This window comes from Syngnathus scovelli, chromosome 6 (assembly GCF_024217435.2).
Source record: "Syngnathus scovelli strain Florida chromosome 6, RoL_Ssco_1.2, whole genome shotgun sequence".
Taxonomy (NCBI): Eukaryota; Metazoa; Chordata; class Actinopteri; order Syngnathiformes; family Syngnathidae; genus Syngnathus; species Syngnathus scovelli.
In genome coordinates, this window is record NC_090852.1 from 19,607,470 (window position 1) to 19,627,927 (window position 20,458).

Sequence of the window (20,458 nt, forward strand, 5' to 3'; positions counted from 1 at the left end):
ACATTTCATCTTGTGGCATCGGCACATACTCCGTTGATGTGTCTGTGTGTTGCTGTGAGTGAACGATTCGTTCAGAAGAACGATTTTCTTTTCAGTGAACGAATCACTTAAGTGGGCGGGTGTGGCACTTTTCACTTTCACTTAAGCCTGTGATTAGGTACACCTCATGGACACTTCAATAGGTATACTCCACGAGGTTAAAAAAAAAAAAGAATAAATAAAGTGTAGCGAACGATTCTTTTGAACAAATCTTTTGAGTGAACCGAGTCTAAAGATTCAGTTCACTTAAAAAAAAAAACTGGAATGCACTAGTACAAAAGGGTGCATACAGCCAAGGGTTACCAAGGTCGAAATAGCCGACTGGTTAGTGACACGGGCTCTCGCTCGATAAGAACTTGGTTCGATCCCAGGTCTGAGCATGCACCTAAGTGTGCTTTTTGAATTGGAACCTTACTGCATATGCAAACAAATGCAAGTATTTATGTGTAAATACAGAAAGTGGCCCGCCCCCAAGTTGGCTGAGCAAACCAATGGATCACGCCTACTACCTAGGAGGCGGGGAGGAATCCAGTAGTGTGGGTGAGAGTTAGGGTTCCAAAGTAGGGTTTAAAGCTAGGGTTAGGAGCGGACCACCTTATGTATTTACACATAAATACTTGCATTTGATGGCATGTGCGTACGCAGCGAGGGTCCAATTCTAAAAACTCATTCAGGTATATGCTCACACCTGGGCTCCAACTGAAGTCTTTCCAAGTGAGAGCCAAGGGAATCTTGGAAAACATGTTGGAATGCAGCCCTGAGGACGAGGGCTTGACACTTTTGACCATGATATTTCCCTATATTTTATATATATATATATATATATATATATATATATATATATATATATATATATATATATATATATATATATATATATATATATATATATATATATAATTATATGATATTGCCTGTGATTAGGTACACTTGAAAATGGCGGTGTACCTAATGGAGTGTCCGTGTGATTCCCTCGTTAAGTGCAGGTGCGTGAAAACTTTTAGCTCCTTTTGAACGTGAAAAGAGCTAAAAGTTTTCACGCACCTGCACTTAACGAGGGAATCAGACGGACACTCCATTAGGTACACCACCATTTTCAAGTGTACCTAATAACAGGCCACTTTATTATCTTGGCAAACATGTTGGAATGCGGCCCCAAGGGCTAGAGCTTGACACGTGTGACCCTTGACCATGATATTTCCCTAATAAAGTGGCCTGTTATTAGGTACACTTGAAAATGGCGGTGTACCTAATGGAGTGTCCGTCTGATTCCCTCGTTAAGTGCAGGTGCGTGAAAAGTTTTAGCTCTTTTCACATTCAAAAGGAGCTAAAAGTTTTCACGCACCTGCACTTAACGAGGGAATCAGACGGACACTCCATTAGGTACACCACCATTTTCAAGTGTACCTAATAACAGGCCACTTTATTATCTTGGCAAACATGTTGGAATGCGGCCCCAAGGACTAGAGCTTGACACGTGTGACCCTTGACCATGATATTTCCCTAATAAAGTGGCCTGTTATTAGGTACACTTGAAAATGGCGGTGTACCTAATGGAGTGTCCGTCTGATTCCCTCGTTAAGTGCAGGTGCGTGAAAAGTTTTAGCTCTTTTCACGTTCAAAAGGAGCTAAAAGTTTTCACGCACCTGCACTTAACGAGGGAATCAGACGGACACTCCATTAGGTACACCGCCATTTTCAAGTGTACCTAATAACAGGCCACTTTATTATCTTGGAAAAGATATTGGAATGCGGCCCCAAGGACTAGAGCTTGACACGTGTGACCCTTGACCATGATATTTCCCTAATAAAGTGGCCTGTTATTAGGTACACTTGAAAATGACGGTGTACCTAATGGAGTGTCCGTCTGATTCCCTCGTTAAGTGCAGGTGCGTGAAAACTTTTAGCTCTTTTCACGTTCAAAAGGAGCTAAAAGTTTTCACGCACCTGCACTTAACGAGGGAATCACACGGACACTCCATTAGGTACACCGCCATTTTCAAGTGTACCTAATAACAGGCCACTTTATTATCTTGGAAAAGATATTGGAATGCGGCCCCAAGGACTAGAGCTTGACACTTTTGACCATGCTATTTCTCTAATAAAGTGGCCTGTTATTAGGTACACTTGAAAATGGCGGTGTACCTAATGGAGTGTCCGTCTGATTCCCTCGTTAAGTGCAGGTGCGTGAAAACTTTTAGCTCTTTTCACGTTCAAAAGGAGCTAAAAGTTTTCACGCACCTGCACTTAACGAGGGAATCACACGGACACGCCATTAGGTACACCACCATTTTCAAGTGTACCTAATAACAGGCCACTTTATTATCTTGGAAAAGATATTGGAATGCGCCCCCAAGGACTAGAGCTTGACACGTGTGACCCTTGACCATGATATTTCCCTAATAAAGTGGCCTGTTATTAGGTACACTTGAAAATGGCGGTGTACCTAATGGAGTGTCCGTCTGATTCCCTCGTTAAGTGCAGGTGCGTGAAAACTTTTAGCTCTTTTCACGTTCAAAAGGAGCTAAAAGTTTTCACGCACCTGCACTTAACGAGGGAATCAGACGGACACTCCATTAGGTACACCACCATTTTCAAGTGTACCTAATAACAGGCCACTTTATTATCTTGGAAAAGATATTGGAATGCGCCCCCAAGGACTAGAGCTTAACACCTGTGACCTTTGACCATGCTATTTCCCTAATAAAGTGGCCTGTTATTAGGTACACTTGAAAATGGCGGTGTACCTAATGGAGTGTCCGTCTGATTCCCTCGTTAAGTGCAGGTGCGTGAAAACTTTTAGCTCCTTTTGAACGTGAAAAGAGCTAAAAGTTTTCACGCACCTGCACTTAACGAGGGAATCAGACGGACACTCCATTAGGTACACCGCCATTTTCAAGTGTACCTAATAACAGGCCACTTTATTAGGGAAATATCATGGTCAAAGGTCACAGGTGTCAAGCTCTAGTCCTCTGGGCCGTGTTCCAATGTTTTCCAAGTTACCCTCATTAAACACACCTGCGTGAAAAGATTTAGTTCATTTTCACATTCTGCAGGAGCTAAATATAAAAAACCAAAACAAAGCGAGGTTCCAAGTCTAAAAGCACGTGCAGGTATGTGCCCGAACCTGGGATCGAACCACGTTCTTACCGAGTAAGAGCCCTTGTCACTATCCACTCGGCTATTTCAACTTGCAAAACCACAGCCGTCTGGACTCTTTTGTAGTAGTGATGTGCATTCAAACAAAACTTATATAAAACAGTTAACCAAATGTCTGATTTTTATGCTTTAATTGGCGAATATAAAAACAAGGAATAAAACACCAGACAAGTTTTAACATAAATGTTTATTAAAATAATAATATTACACGTAAATTTCAAACCAGCAATCCAATGTGAAATTGCAGTAGATATATTGGATAACAATATTTAGGCGCATATATGCATACACGTTATTTTAAGTGTTCTAAAATCAAGACTACCCAAAGAGCAGCATCATCTATCTCCCCCTTGTTGCATAACGGCCCATCCCTTCATGCAATAAAGCTAGCAGTTAGCTTGGAGAAAACGCGCATAAAAGAAGTGGTGTTTCAGTGAGTGGTTCTTTCATTCCTTGGCAAATCGTTAATCGACATTCTGGCTTACATAGTTCCCTGACTGATCCGTTGATGCACGGGGAGAAGGAAGGCAGTTGACCCATGAACTGATTCGCAAACGGGAAGTGACGTCATTTTCTTCTTTGTTTTGATTTACGGCGTGGTGGCACCTGCTTTAATGCGTATTACTGACACCTACTGGTTGAAATCATATGAACTGAAAAAAGAACGAATCTGAGTTGGTGTCATCCAAAATAAATGTCGGCATAACGTTTTTTTTTAATCAACCTTTTAGTCAAACACATTCGGAATAATAACACCATCAACTATAACCCAACAAATGCAAAATTCAAACATCAATGTCGGCATAACGTGTGCTGGCTGGTATAGCAGCAATCCACGAACGTGACGAGTCAGTGACGCAACTTCCTGTTCAGTGTGTGCGTGTGTGGGAGGGAATCACAATCACAATTGATCACAATCACTTTCAATAGTTCATTACTTACACTGTCTAAATCCTTTTTTCAAAAACCGTCACTTTCATTTACAAAAGAAATACAATTTAAAGAATATTTAGTATTTATTTGTATTCAATTATTCGACTCTCCATACATGTACAGGAATAGAACTTTACGTCTTTTGTTGTAATCTACCAGATTTGAATATAGAAGCTGGTGTCACACTTAACATATTTTTGTTGGTGGTGTGCCTGGAGATTTTTTCCAATGAAAAGGCGTGGCGTGAATGAAAAAAGGTTGGGAAACACTGCTCTATTCCATGTCAGGAAATGGCAGCAAATCCATGGCGGCAAGAGTTGACAAGTGTCTCTGGAGAAGCGCAAACATAAGAGGAAAGCATTCTGGGTGGGTGCACGGCATCTTGAAGACAGAAATGACTCCAAGTTTGAAATCAGCATATGGTAGTGGCGTTAAAAGCTGCCATTGTTTTTTTTTTTTTTTTTTTTGGAATACTTTACAGTGACACTTGAGAAATATGACGCAATAGCGCTCTTACATTCTCTCAAGTGGGCTTTTGGTAGACAAGTACTTTTGAGCGCGGATAAGTAGAATGGCCTCGGCAGCCGGGCTCCTCTAGGACTTTTTGTGTGAGGCCTTCCTTCTTACGGCTACCTCTTCACAGATGTTGTTGTTAGCTGACAATAGCGAGGCCGGATGCTTTCAGCATGGAGCCAAGCGCCGAGGCCCGCTCTCACGGGCCCATTTGTTAGTGGCTATAGTCGTTCTTTTCCCACATGGCTCAAGTGTGTTCTTCCTCCAACATTTGTAGCCTAAGCTTTTTGCTCAAGTACAGTTTTCTTCCTCACTTAATCAAACAAGTGGAATATCTCGCCGTACCTCTGAGTGCCTATTGGTGCGTACTCGGAGGGAGGGAGGGTCATTGCCTCGCCTTCCGAATCCACCTCGAGAGGTTTCAGCGGGTTCTCATGGAGGAGCCCATGCTGAGTGTTGTACAGCAAACATAAAAACACGCTCCACTTGCGACTGTATTGTTGGAGCCGAGACAAGACCCTCAGGAACATTTGAAGGGTGGTTGGTTGAATGTCAATAGATGGAGCGCCGCTGGGTTCTGGTCACAACCTTTCTTCTGACATCAGGGGAATGAGAGTGACCGTCGTCACCGTGGTGAAATGCAGAATAATAATCCCTTAATCACCTGAGCATTGCCAGTTTGCGGTTTTATCTGGAATGGATGTGAAAGCCTCCAGTGCCAAGTGATTACAGCATTTGATCTGGGTAATCATGTCTTCACTGGCCTGCCTTGGGCCCGAAGGCTGTGGAGCTCTAATCCACGGTGCATTCTAGTGGAATCGCATTACACAAAGACCACCAGGGTTCTCCTCGAGAGAGAGAGAGAGAGAGAGGGGGGTGAAGGAAGAGGTTGTCATGGAAACAGGCTTTTCTTTCTCCATCCTCCACACACACACGCACACGCACACGCAGCCTCCTGGGTGTAGATAAGCAAAGGACAGGTTCTATGTTTACTTCCCACGAACCCTCCAATCCGAGCAGGCCGGGCCCTGATAAGACGAGGCCCGAACAGCCGACGAACGACCACGGGCAGAAGATAAGCAGTCAAGGCGAGCCGCCATCAGCTTCCAACCAGGATGAAGAAGCCTGCAAAAAAAAAAAAAAACAGGATTCATTTGGATTAGGTTGGATTGCTTTTGCTGCTATGGTCAGACTATCATTTTTTTTTTTTTTTTTTGGGGTTGTACGTGTGCTTTTGATGTTGCACTTGACTCCGTGGAATCACATAGCATTGGCACAACAATGACCTGGAAACTACTTTCAATAAGGGATTCCCAAGTGACACATCATGATAATAATAATCAGAGGTGCTGCTAGCCGCCATCTGTAACAAACACAGACGTAACCTCTGTCAAAATGTTTATTTTTCATTACCCAAGGTAAGAATTGGATGCTGCAACGGACAAGCGTCGTTATTATGCAAAATATGCCAACATAACGACTCACACACATTCTTTGAACAAGGCGCGGTAATAACGCAACAAGACTAATTACTCGGCAAAATGTGCTGTAGCCTCAGTGCTCCTCAGGAGCTTGTTTTTCCTTTTGGCCTCATTTTGTGCCCATGTTTACATTTGCCTTTTTGATTTGGATGAAATTAATAACCTATTTATATTCAGTCATTTTATATTAAAAATGTCTTTTTCTGTATTACAAAGTAAATGTTTTTGATTGCCTATTTACGCTGACACACCTGCATGAAGTAACTCCACAAACACAGAAGCAAAGAAGAACCCATTTTGTGGTTAAAAGAACAGTTTCTTCCCAGGAAGAGCTCGCCCGCCCGCCTGCCAGGCTGAGTGACGACAGAGCAGTAGCCCACTCCAATCACCGTGAAGTGCTTTGAGAGCCCGCTTCTGGCCCACATCCAGGTCAACACACCGGACGGACTACTGCAATACAAAGAGAGGAACTAAATACACATATTACAGGTATACTGCTCCAAATATGGATTTGTTAAACTGACATTTGAAATACAGTGATGAAACACAAGTCATTGGAAACTAGCCATTTGTCAATTAGGCGTGGCTTGAGCCCGAAGCAAGTGTGATGTCATTTTCAGTGGATAGGGAGTGGCAAAATGGCCGCCAACCGGCGATGGATACAAGCATGCGCATTTTGCTGCTTCATTCATATTCCACAAATGTTTTCCTCCCCGATTGTGCCAGGACCGCAAATGAAAAATGTTAAACCTGTTTGTAAAAATAAATGCGTGTCATCTGTTTTGGTTTTATGGCTCCAAATGTGTTTTTGTTGAGTTGCGTTCTGTTTTCATTGAATTTGAATGTTTTGTGCTGGCAACCCAAACTAAATTCCTCTTTCAGTCAATAATAGATAGCAGCTAGCAGGGATGCTTTTCATCAATGAAGAATTCCAAAGTGCAATTTCTTTTCTTTTTTTTTGTCTCCGGGGCAATGAGAACATTCGATTCAATTGTTGCAGAAAGTGTATCCCGGCCTCCTTTTTTTGTCCCCTAGTCTGTTTCTCACTCGTAAAACGTTGTTTCTATTTATTGCTGTCCACCGAAGCATCCGTCGCTGGCCGTGTTCCCAGGGAGCCTTACAAAAGCAGATTTGATTGAAAAGACAGACGAGCAATCTTTGGACTGGATCTCTTTTGAAAAATATATTATGACATAATCATGTTTTCTCCTTAAAAGCCCAGCGGAGAGCCGTCCGTACATCCGTGCGTCTGTCAGATTGCCCTGGTCTCTCTCTCGGCCGAGCAGAAACAGCCGTTGTGTGTTAATAGAACCCAGAGGCGCTCTGAAACCCGACTACCCATTCCGCTTTACGCGCTCAGCCAGGAGATTAAAGTCGGGGAAACATTACCGGGGGCCGGATAATTGCCCCGTGTCTCCAGCAGACAAAAGACAACGCTCGGCAATTCCCTGGCTAAATTGTCGGGAGAGGCTGAAGGATCCTTCAAGGCTGCGGCAAATTGGACGCTGCTGTCCGGCGAGCAAACTAGCAATCTCTGGATATTATGAGCCTTGGCCGGAATGACAACTTGCACTCTGATAATGGAGTGGAGGCACAAGATAGAAAGAAAAAAAAAAAAAAAAAATATGCTTTGCTTGCTTTCATGTTTTGAAATTTCTCATCTGAGTTTTTAATTGAAAGTGTGTGGCATGATTGCAACACTCATCCCTACACCTGCAAGCAACGGCCATCCTAAAAGGTTTCTTTGGCCTCGATCCTGATTCCCATTTGGCGTCTTTTGGAAGTTCAGACGCTATTTTAGTCCACTAAACACAAGGTTTACATGTGATACGCCATTAGTAATGATGAGAAAGTGTTGAATTTGTTGGAAATATTATTATTCTTTGTGATGTTTGGCTGGGAGCTTCGACGAGCTCATAGTCAAGCGGAGTGCGTCCATTTTGCCCTGTCGAAAATGTGCACTACAACAACATTGTGTTCTACTTCCCAAATATTTGGTCTGTGACTCATGTACTCGGTCCACACTAAAAAACCTGGCCTCCATTTTCAGCGTTAATACAGAAAGCACTTTTCCACTGCACAATATCAGCTCAATTCTTCTCGGTCCATGTTCCACTTGAAAACAGCCTTGCAAAATATCTCCACATCGACCCAATTGCCCAGAATGAGAAATACTCACAATGGCGGATGGATGGATGGATGGATGGATGGCTCCTTTGCATTTGATCGAAGAAGAGCCTGAGAGCTGTGGGACAATGTCAAGATCCATTTTTTACATCGCTTGTTAGCGTGACGGCTAACTGGAGTCCGTCCGTCCGTCCGTCCGTCCCAGCTGACAGCTGCTCCAGTAATTTACAAATGAATTTATTTGTTCTTGATGCATTTGTCAATTTGCTTCATTCAACAAATCGCTTTAAGTGGCCATGAGCAGACAACAATCTGCTTCGTTTTGATTTCGCAAAACTCAATCCAAATACTGTGTTTAGGCCAACACATTGAGTTGACCCAGTTTTGATTGTGGTTCGATGAAAACGATATGTGTGACCATTTGCCAATGAGCAGCCTTCATTCTGAAAACTGTCGCCAAGCATGCTGATAACCTTGAGATGGATGAGGCGGGGGGGGGGGGGACATCTCCATCAGTTAATGAGCTGCTGTCAAGTGTTAAGTTTGTGTCCAAATGAACAGAAGCCTTTGTCAGGGCTCTCCTTTGCTCAATCACTTTCACTCGCTCACGATGCAATTTTCTCCCTCTGCCTACCTGCTTGATGCTCCAGTGGCTCTATGCTGTCTGGCTTTGGGCTCCTCATTGGTCGTGGCGCTTCATGTTTGGAATTAGCCGCTTAATGAGAACAAAAGGAATTAATTGGTGCTTTTAAGCCTAATGAGACGCTCGCTAAATTAACAGGCCTTCGTCAATAGAAACAAATCAAATCTTCCAGCTTGTTGTTGGGGACTATTATTGTGACAAAGCGTTTGACAAAGTGATGAATAGCAGGTCAGAAGAGACCATCTGTGCTCTTTTAAACCCGTTCTGGGGGGGGGTTTCGAAGTGATGGCGATAAGAAGGGCGATGAGAGAAAAGAGTGAGTAAAGAAAGTTGAAGGGGGAGGGGGTGCATTTACTCGCTTTATTCATCATCCTCTAGCATGATACCACTGTCCAGCCATGGTTAGAAAAGAAAGAACCCCCCCAAAAAAAAACAAAAAAAACACGTGCATTAGCATGTGAAAGGTACTTGCTGTCAGACGATGGGCCTAGAAAGCCAAAGAGCTCTGATTTGGAGGGATATTTAACCTCCATTCAGCCAGCAACAAAAGCCTGGCTGTCACGCTGAGAGCTCTGCTTCAGCCTGATTGGGGCTTGCGATGGGGGGCAAGAGGCCAGGAAGGGGGGGAACGCTAGGATCACAGACCTCATTTGTTCCCCCTCTTTACTTTAGCCTGTCTCTATTCCCACTGAAGAGCCGCATTTCCTCTCAGCCCCCCGCCCGCCCGCCCGCCCGCTTCCTCTTCTCCCAAAGTTGTAAATGTAGGACCCGAGGAATAAATTGGACGGGAAGGGGAGGCGTAATACATCTCCATCACGGCCGCCGACCTTTTATTTACATCACGTTGTTGCGCTCGGAATGACGCAGTGAGGAAGCTGGAGACGTGACGGAAGTGCTTATCTGCATGTGGTTGGCCCCGCCTCCATTCTGGCCACCCACCCAGCCTCGGGCCGGTTTGAGTACGATGAAGAAAAAGGCTTGCTTTCCTGCGCCGAGCAAATAAACAGGCTGTGTCTTTAGGGGGGCGGAAGGTGGCGGGTGTGCTGCTGTCTCGGCGTTGTTTAGCTCTCTGGGCGGAGATAAGGAATTCTTTGATGGGCTTGCGAGCAACGAGAGCGATTTATAGCGGCTAATCTGATTTGCACCGAGATGCTGTGGTCATTGCAAGGAGCCGTAATTACATGGAGGGAGGGAGGGAGGGAGGGATTAGGCGCACACCCCGGCAGCTCTCAACCCGGTGAGATCGTTCAAGGCACGAGAAATGCTTGTTGCCGCGACAACTACTGAGCAGTTCATGGTGCAGATTAAGCATTTTGAGGCACTGGGAAATGAGCTTTTGGAAGACTCTGGGCAGGCTAAAGGAATGTTGCCGTTAGCACTGGATAGCATCAATGGGAACGTTGGAGCTTTTAGGTTCAAGATGATAGCTTCCCATACTGCTGATCTAAATGAGCTTGGAGGGTCTGCAGTGTCCTGCTTTTTAATAGTACTAGACATGTTTCTCCGTCTCACAGCATTAGCAGCATTAGCGCCTAGCCTTAGCCTCAGTTTAGCACACTACGGGCTGATGACCTTTGCCAAATGTATCTTCAATCTAGGTTTATGTTATGTAACAAGTGGGAATCCTAATTTATCTTTTGATACAGTATCAGCTACTTCTGGACATTTTGGGGATACACCCAGGACTGGTCGGCAGTAAATCGCAAGGGTCATACAGCGTAAACAAACAACCAAACTGAAGTATTGACGTGACGTCGTCCTTTGAGTCACATGTTTACAGAAAGCGCATCCCATCCATCACGTCGCATTTTGCCGCCCGCAAAATGAGCACTGAGCACTCTCAGCAGCCTTGGCATTCTGCGCACGTTTTTGCCCATTTTTGTGCAAGGTGCCCAAAGCGCATATTCAGCACCTTGCCATTTATCAGCCGTGCATTTCAAAGAATTGCACCCTCGCTTCATCCGCAGCGATGACTTCCACGCTCGGCTGGCGTTTGGAAAGCGCGCTTGGCTAATCCACTCATTGCTTTGTGCCGTCGGCGCCATCAAGCATCGGGCACCCGCTTGGATGCCCGTGCATAAATTACTGCCACACAACATAAAGCGGCGGCCGGGAGGATTTTCCTTAACGATCGCCAACGCTTTAAACGCTTCTGCTTCAACGGTCGATATCGCTCGGCCCATTCAATTATTCCGCGGCCCGTCCCTCATTAACCAAATCCTGACCTTGACACGTCTGCTCTATTTCTCCGCCCCCGCTCGCCAAACGACTGTGTTTGCTCAGATATTGGCTGGCAAATCCATGCATATTGATAAGTTGTTTGCAGTGTAATTGAAAATGTCAGTTATGAGGCCGGTGCAGACAAAGGTCGGCTCCATGAATAAAAGCTGACAGCGTTGGAGGGAAGGATGAATTCTGGTTTTATACACTTGAATGAATGCCCCCCCCCTCCCCTCCCTCCCTCTGCTCATTATTTGCCCAACGGAGCCGCGCTAATGACCAGAGCACATTGTTGTAAGCCTGAGCTAATTACATGGAACCACTCTACATTTTCATATAGCATCGTGCATTGGTTTGCACAAAGTTGATTGAAATTCAAATCTGCTCGCAAAGGTCAGATTGTTCATCATTCATATCTCATGGTCTGGGTAAATATCCACGGCTCCAAGATTCGATTGGACTTATGAATATTTTCATCAAATTGGTTAGCCCGTGAAGCAAAGCAGATGTCCCTTCGGGATGTGCACGCGTCGCCCATTGCACAACAATGACGTGAAACGTCCATCAAAAGCGCTCGCTCGCTCGCTCGGGCTCTGCATAAGGAATTTTCATTTCAATTGCTAAAAATGATTTACGTGCAAAAGAATAGATAGTAGCAACTAAAATGACTTCATGCAAGATGTCTAAATATATAAAGCAATCTTACCTTGGGGTGTAATTGGAGTGGTGATCTCAGAGATGAGTCAACAGATTTGCCGCCTCTGGTGTCTTCTCTGAAAAGGAGAAATAGAATTGATCAGTTGTACTTTATTACAGCTGCAGCTGGTGCAAAATGTGCGCTATAAATAAACTTGGATTATGTTCGATCGTATTTTTACAGCCCTAATATATACAATGGAATTATTTCCCAAAAAAGAATTGGATGAAGAAAAATTGCAATATTTAAAACCGCCTGAAAAAAGAGCTACTCATCTCCACAGGGGGGCCATCCAGAGGTTAGCGTAGCTTGCCACGATTTCAACATAAACAAAGATTTGAACCTCAATCCCCAGGAGCCTCTGTTGGCCTTCACGGCAGCTCAACCCCCCTCCCCTCCCCTCCCCTCCCTCCGGCTGAGTAGTGACTGCCTGCTGGTCCTTTAATCGATTGCTAATGGGTTCAATTCCAACGCTGAAGAGCTGCTTGGAAGCCGGCCTTGAGACTGAATGAAGTGGAAATACCATTTGCGGCTTTATGAGCCGTTATAGTGCAGTGAGAGACCTCTATTGGGCACGCTCCGTAGCGCTGCGCTCCGTAGCGCTGCACAGACTTGCGCACAATTGCCTGATGCTTTTTTCTTTTCTTCTTACGTTCGTTCTCTCTTGCTGCTTTTGTCTCAGTGCGTTCCATTTACTGTACACCGTGCCCTTCGGCGTTTCCATCTATTCAATCGGCAACAAAATAGCTTTGCTGCATTTCTTCACAAGCCCTGATGGGATGGGTTGGAGCTAACGACCATCTCTTCCCGGTCGGTACACGGGAAGAGCCAACAGATGAATTCTATCTTGAAAGCGTGGCATTATTTCCCACTTTGTAAGTCGGGCTCACGTGTCTTTTTGATCACGCGGACGGAAATAGATGATATAATAATTGATGAAACTGGCCCGCAATTGCACCGTGTGAAGATGCGGCCGCTGCTGCGCGAGAGCTTTGGCACTCTGGCCGGCCGCTTAAGAGCTCGCTCGCTCTGCCCGCCCAGGGTTCTGCAGTCCTCTTAAGCGCTTACTCTGGCTGAAATGCAAACCTAAGCAGCCAGCCAGCACTGCTCTACATTTCACAGCCAGTCCCAGCAGACATGTGCTCTTTGAAGCATTTCTGGGCCAGGGATACAAGTCTTGTTTGTTCAGTGCTTCTGGAGAGGGAGCCAAGCAAGGAAAAGCTTCTTTTTCTTTCACCACTGCAGAGTAACATTCTTTGACGTCTTAACAGAAAGCCAGCCTTGTATTGTCACGCATGGTGCCAGATGCCTTGGTAGAAAATGAGTAGCGGGGAGGTTACGATAGTTTGTGGGTGTCGGATGATCCGGTAATTTGGGTTAGAGAGGCTCACGGCAATCTCAGCAGTTGAGAAATGTCATCAATTCATTGAAATGACCATCCTAAGGCAAAACGGTGACGAATCAACCCAAAGCTACGTTCGCCATAATCGATTCAAGAAATGTAGTCAAATGTCGCCAGTTTGAGGTTTCTCGCTTCAAACGTCGGTGGCCATCTGAACTGAACTCGCTCCTTTGATCTTCTACAACATTAAAAAGCCGGGTGCAATCAAAGAAGCAGATTTTGGTCGGCCAGCTGGATCAGGCGGGCGCTAGCTAGCTAGCTAGCAAGTTAGCTAGCTAGCAGGCTACAAAGCGCACGTTTGTGTTTGCTGGCTCATCTTCTAGCAGCAAGTAGAGTATGACAGGATTGACATGCACGTTCCTAATCTTTGTCAGCGAACCTGTTTGGAGATGTAATTCACATGGTATGTCTTTTGATTCGGATTAGTCCGACCAATCCTCTTAGCCGCGGGCGGCTCAGTATAACTTATCAGTGACAAGGCCGTCTCGCGGAGCAGCGCAAATCCTCATATCCACCCCTCCCAGACTCCCAACTCTTAATTCTAATCTGTCCAAATCTGATCTGAGACTTTAACTTCCAAATACGCCTTGAAAGCCGGAGCTCAAGATGAAGTTCATGCGAGGGCTTTGGATTACATAAATTGAGGTTGGGGATTTCCAGTATGGCCTCATGCTCGGATGATAGTTGAGGGGCAAACCATCTTCGTTTTGTCTCTTTGGTCTTAAATGAAGTGCTCATTACGCTCGGTACCCTCGCTAATTCTTCAGTTATTGAGCCTTGGTGTGGATTTGCACAATCCATCTTTTATATTTAGAAAAGGAATTTGTCAAATTAAAAAAAAAAACGGATGACATTTTTTGGACATCCGACGACGACAACGACGACAAAGTATTGAAACGCATGAGTCACACTGGTGATCCTTTAAGGTTCTTTATAATTCAATAAACAGGATTTAAAGTGGAGCAGGCGTGCTCCACTTTTACCGCCTCAGCCGGAAGCCCACAAAGCGGCGGCACTTATTAAACGTTGTAAGATTATGCGTTAATCTCGCGGAACACATGTTGGCTGGAATAAAAGCAATTTTATTTCTGAAACACTACTCTCGCCGTCTCTCTCTCTCCTCTCGATAATCTCCGCCCAGCTTCCGCTACGGAATGCGAAATGTTGGCGTTTTTGGGCTGTCGAGCGCCGAGGCTCCTATCTAAGCCGACCGAGTACCTGCGAGTAGCGATTTGGACTGCACCCCGAGCCTAAAGACAAACTGGGTTCGCGGTCGCGGAGGATTTAGGGGCGGTGTACTTTGCTCTCGGTGAGACAGTGTGTGAAGATGACGATAAGCCAAAGCTGTAAATCCCAGACTCAGCTGTCTTATCGGGGCCGCGTGGCAAGCTTTAATGGAGGCGGCTCACTGTCTGAGCTTCAGCGAGAATCGCATTAAGATTCCCCTTCACCTCGACCAGGCATGTTTGTTGTCACTTTCTGATTGAATCTCATGTCGGACGACTGCTCTTGCGAGATGGAACAGTCCGGCGAATGACAAAGTATTGCAAGAACTCTGGCAGATTTGACTTTTCCCTTTTTGTAGCTAACAAAGGGAGCAGAAGCTCAGCGACAAAGATGCGATCACAGAATGATTCGTGTTTGACGATAAAGATTTGCTTCCCTTGTTTGCCACTTGCAGGAAAATGTATCAAATCTTAAATTGCCCTCCCTCAGCGGGTGAGACATTTGGCTTTGAATAACAATGCCTGTTTTTACAGTCATTGCCGGAAATCACTCAGACATCTAGAAATGCGGCAAGACTCGACTATTTGAAATGCATTCAAAGAAATGATTTGCCAATTTTGCATGACATTTGACTTTGCTTTTTGGAGAGGCGAGTTTGAGTCACCCATTCATCCATTCATTTTCTTGTCTGACCAGGACGTCGTCCTAATATTTTTACATTCTTTAGAATCTGTAAATTGATCAATCAAATTGCATCCCGGCATGTTTACTCAGGTGGCCGCCTGCTCGCCTGCTCGCTCGCTCGCTCGATGCAGCGCTGACTTTAACACTCTGCTGCCTCTCAGGCAAATGCCAAAACAAATCTTGTCATAATTAGCAGTAATCCTGCTCATTACCATCTGCTTAATTATCCTATTAATATCACTTCCTGAGAGAGCTTGTTTGCCGTGCAGACGAATGTTTGTTTCCTAAATTAGCGGACAAAAAGACAGCTCCATTGTTCAAACAGCAGCTTTGACAAAGCACAACAGGCAGGATTAACAACAGCGCACGCACGGAGCGGGACAGACACACAGACACACAGACACACAGACAGCGGCTCATCTCTGCCTGGCACTGACAGTGGGCCAACGGTGGCACCCGCCACTCTTCTTCTGTAAAACGCTCGAAACGGGCATAGCTAGCTAGCTAGCCGCTGGTGTCATGGCAAAGCAGCTGGGGAAGGTGACAGAATGACATCAGACCAAAACAAAGCAAGGCGCAGGTGCCTAAATGTTGTACGGCTAAGCTAGCAAGGAGACATTTTATACAGGTGGACGATTAGCAAGATGGGAACCATCATAAAAGATATCTTGTAATACGAGTCCAAAAATGATGAATCTCAGTTCCAACGAATCAGAAAGAGTGCCTCATTGTACACGGTTTTGCTAACGGCCACAAGAAGCAAGATCCTTAAAAAAAAAAAAAAACATCCTGCCAACAGTCAAGTGCTCCGAGTGATTCCATCCTCGCTTACGAGACACTAAAGTAAACTTATGACGTGCGACTCCATCTATTCTGGTAAAATTCCCGGTATAAGGGAATCGGATCTGTCTTATCCATTAAGCCTGCGTTTCCAAACAAGTGGAAAGCTTTTAAAGTAAATAAGGCAAGTGCTCAGGTTGAGCTGAAGACCAGCCAGTGAGGCTCAGCTCAGCTCAGCACAGCACAGAACCTGAGCAGGCCCGACACCTCTTCTCTGGCAGCTCTATACATTATAAATGAAAGCGCTCTCTCTCCCTCTCCCCCTCCCCTCCCCTCCCCTCCCCTCCCCACGTTACACACACACACAGAGAGAGAGAGAGAGATTGTGGCCTGCAGCTCTGTCAGATGTACAACACGCCGGCCGCCCTTTGTTCCCTGTACACAAACACACTTTCCACATGAATATTTTACACGAAATTTACTCGGCGCTTGTGATTTAAAGCATTTTCTTGTTAACAACGCTGTTTTCCTCATCCCGTTGCGCTAAATTATGAAGTCGACACGTCAGACATGCCGATTAGATGAAAAATGATTTCTGGCAAGGCGCTGGTGACTTCCTGCACGCCCGCCGCTTGCGACTTTCCCTCAGGTGGCACTTGCGGCTATCGGTTAAGAGCACGGCGAGGCGTTTACAGACGTAATGCGTGTAGCGATTACGCACCGGGCGTAATATTCTTTGCCTTACTGTGGCATTTGCCTCCGATCTGTCGCGAGCGTGGAGAAATGCGCGACCGTGTGATGTCACGTGTTTGTTCTTTTCTGTCACCACGGAGAAGGCAAGGATCAATGGCTTTTCCTCGCAAGAGTGAAACACGACAGACGTAACGAAAGGCTTTCATGAGAAATGAATGAATAATTTATAGGCTCTCTTGCTGCGCTTTGTTGTGTCGGGATTACAGAGGGCTGGATCTTGGAAACGTATGAAAGATTAATTTGCGATCTGGGACACTGCTTGCTTACAAAAGGACTAAATAATGATTTGACTGAGAGTGGCAGCGATCTGGGAATGGCTGTGATGTGTACAGGGGCCCAACATGGAAGCCCACGCGCTCACAACAACTCGGAATTAGACGGATATTTTGAAACTTTGTCGAAAAACTCAACATCGGCTCTTAGACGTCATGACGACTGCTTTATTCTCGGTGCTGATTAACATTGAAGAAACGATTTCTTTTTTTCTGATCTTAGAAGAGGAAATATTTAAGCAGCAACAAAATGTGCCTCTTGAATCGTTAGCTTATTTCTATGGAGGCTGATATAAATATAGCAAATTGGAACACCTGGAATTATTGTCGTTTTAGATTCTTACATGGACGGAAGTGGCCCAGTAGTAGAGTGTCCGCCCTGAGACTGGAAGGTTGTGGGTTCAAACCCCGGCCGGGTCATACCAAAGACTATAAAAATGGGACCCATTGCCTCCCTGCTTGGCACTCAGCATTAAGGGTTGGAATTGGGGGGTTAGATCACCAAATGATTCCCGAGCGCGGCACCGCTGCTGCTCACTGCTCCCCTCTCCCCCAGGGGATGGATCAAAATCACATGGGGATGGGTTAAATGCAGAGGACAAATTTCACCACACCCAGATGTGTGTGTGACGATGATCATTGGGACTTTAAGAGCTACACACATTTTTGTCATTGGACAATTGTTTGCCTATTCCTCTGCGTTTCAAGAATATAAGATGAATAGGAAAACACTGGCAATAATTGCATGTGGTGTCCCTCAGGGATCGGTATACTGTTTATATGATTTTGCAATGTTTCATCATAAGCATCTAAGAGCGCATTGCATTTTTTTCATGGTCTGATATCATACCGCTGACTCGGCAGTAGGGATGCAAGCCTAATGAGGGTTTGTCGAACATTTCCTGTCATCAAACTGTAGCGGCTACATTCTTGTTGCCTGACCGAGCAATTCGAATTATTTGGTCTTTGTTTAACCAGGAAAGGAAATCGTCAACAGTTGCTTACTTCTGGAGGCAATTCAATTTGCCTTTTTAAATAACGACATCATCGATGATCAAGTGATTGCTATCTTGTTTTGTCTTGATGTGCCCGAAAGTACCTCGTATGTTTTGAAACAACGTCAGCATGAATTCACCTGGGGACGATGGGCTGCTTTTCGTGGTTCTTGCCCCAGATGGTGAGGACGCTAAGGTGGCAACGCTTGCTTTTTTTTATGAGCTGTGCGTATACAAAAGCAAAACATCTGGAGCCGCCATGTGGTCTCTCCATTTGGCCTCGTCTCGCGCCTGCCTCCCTTAGCCAGATGCACCCAAACAACTGTGAGCTAAACAGCATGAATGATTCATGGAGCAAAATGAGGCACAGCTCACGCCGGGGACCTGCCAACCACTTTGATGGGAAATTTAACAAAGCTATGAATATGCACAAGACATTAAGACATCCAGGAGGTGGATGGGGGCGGGTGAAGGCCTTTTTTTTTTAATTTTTTAAATGATCTATGCTGGACTATTATCGACAAAGCTCATGTGGTTAAAAAAATGCAAAACCAAATTGTCAAGATTTTTTTTCAGTCAGTACTTATCGACTTTCAATAAAAACAAGCAGAGGCCTAAAAATGACGTCTTTGAAAGGCCGTTTTGAAGAGCAGACGAAAAAGCACAATTTAGACGTAAGCCGTCTGAAACGTGAGGTGGTCACTGTCGATAAATGGAAGGTCTGCGAAGGAATGTATCATCGGCGCTCTGACTCGCATGTTGTCGACTCAGCACCGATGCCAGCCGCTGTCTAATGAGATGAGCTCTCGCTGCTAATTAACCCGGTGCTCAATTCATCACCACACAACATGAAAACAGATGCAAACAAGGATCTGCTAACTATCACAGGAGGTATTGTATCTGACACATACAAATGTCATTTTTTTAAGGCATTCATTGGTCATCCGTGCCCCTTTTTCTAATGCTCCACCTTGTCTATATAGTGTTTACACACAAAATCAATATATAAGGAATCTGCAGGTTTCACCTTGACCCTTGAAGTTCATTTACCTTATTATGGATTGCAAAATAAAGTAGAATTATTGATCGTCCGGGACATACTCACTTGATTGTTCTGCGAGTCTCTTGTTATGCAGAGTTGATATTGGTGTGGTTGACTGAGCCTTCTCATTAGTAGCCTGAGGCAGTTCCAAGCCAACAGGTCAAAAGGCATCACAACAAGCAAAGCCGCCTGCCTGCATTAGTATTTCAGCCAAGTGGCTCCCAAAAGACACCGAAGGATCTTTGACACTGCTCTGAAGCTGAAAAAAAAACAAAAAAAAGAATAGATAGATTTGATTATTCTTGTTCCCATTTTTTCCAGTATTTGTAATTATTTTTAACTTTCAGTGTGGAAGTCAACAGAATTGGCTTTAATATATTATGTTTTTATATATTGATTTTGAGTAAAATGGTGACTACATTCCACATCACAATAAAATATTCACAATAGTGTTTTTCTTCCTTCATGATAACCCAAAGGTATTAGCATTAGCATTAATAATAATTTCATTGGTAGAATGGGATTTTTAGGAGAATCCCCAAAAAAATCCTTAAAAGTGAACATATCAAAATTGTTGCGCCACGACAAAAATCACCTACTCAATCATGAGCAACATATCGTAAAAAAATATTGCTCCTTTATCCCAACGCTGCCCCGTGAGGATCAAACTGGCATTACAAGACAAAATGGCTCAGCACAAGCTTGTTTGCAGGCTCCTCTCTCCTCCCCGCCCCTCCCCTCCCCTCCCCTCCACTTGGCAGCACAAATGTCAGCTCTTGCACAATGAAAATCAGGGCGAGTGGGTGTGATTACCCAGGAGAGGTGCATCATGCTGTATGGCACTAGAAGCTAGCTAGCAACTGCCAATATGGATGATGTCAAAAAAAAAACAACAGAATAGGATCGTGGAAAGCAAAAAAGAGATGACAACCATAAATCCTCATGACCTCTTCAATGGCATGCAAGCAACAAGTGTATTATTGTGTTGATGAATCATCCATCCATCAGGGTCCCGTCCGGGTTTGATGTTTTTCTTTCCGCTCCTAATTGCAGTCGCTATGTTCACATGGTGTTGAATGTCTTCAACTGCGCCAAAACTAAACGTACTGACGCTAATTGCAACGTGGTTAGTGTTAGCAAACAATTCTCGACCGACGATGTTGTAGCGTGAAATTATGTAATGAGAGGGAAAAAGGAACTCAAAGATGAGAAGGAAGGCAGACACGCTGGGCGCTGAGGGACACACTTTTGTGCCCTTGTATGATAATGACATTGTGCCCGCCCTTCTGCTTGTATCTGAATCGGGTTTATTGCACTGACGGCAGCTTTCAATTTCGCCCCGTTCCCCTCGGTGTTAGGACTAAGCTGCATGAATAAAAAAAAAAAAAGGATTAAGATGATGCTTTGAATGAGTCATCACTTTAAACTACAGATGGAGTTTACAGTTCAAAAAGGATTATGAAAATGAAATTGGTATTTTCCAATAGGTTT

The 20,458-nt window shown here is 44.7% G+C and overlaps 1 long non-coding RNA gene across 2 annotated transcripts in view; it reads right to left on the bottom strand.

The window, feature by feature from the left end:
- Nucleotides 1–4,195: 4,195 nt before the first annotated feature.
- The window catches only part of LOC125970757 (uncharacterized), a 38,326-nt gene continuing 22,063 nt past the window's right edge, over nt 4,196–20,458 (bottom strand). The window contains exons 5-9 of one of the 2 annotated variants that reach the window (XR_007482259.2): nt 19,031–19,226; nt 11,822–11,888; nt 8,887–8,967; nt 6,377–6,575; nt 4,196–5,769 (exon numbers count right to left, since the gene is read on the bottom strand). This is a non-coding gene — a long non-coding RNA (uncharacterized lncRNA). The remainder of the gene's footprint in view (nt 5,770–6,376; nt 6,576–8,886; nt 8,968–11,821; nt 11,889–19,030; nt 19,227–20,458) is intronic. The other variant, XR_007482258.2, reaches the window with a different exon arrangement.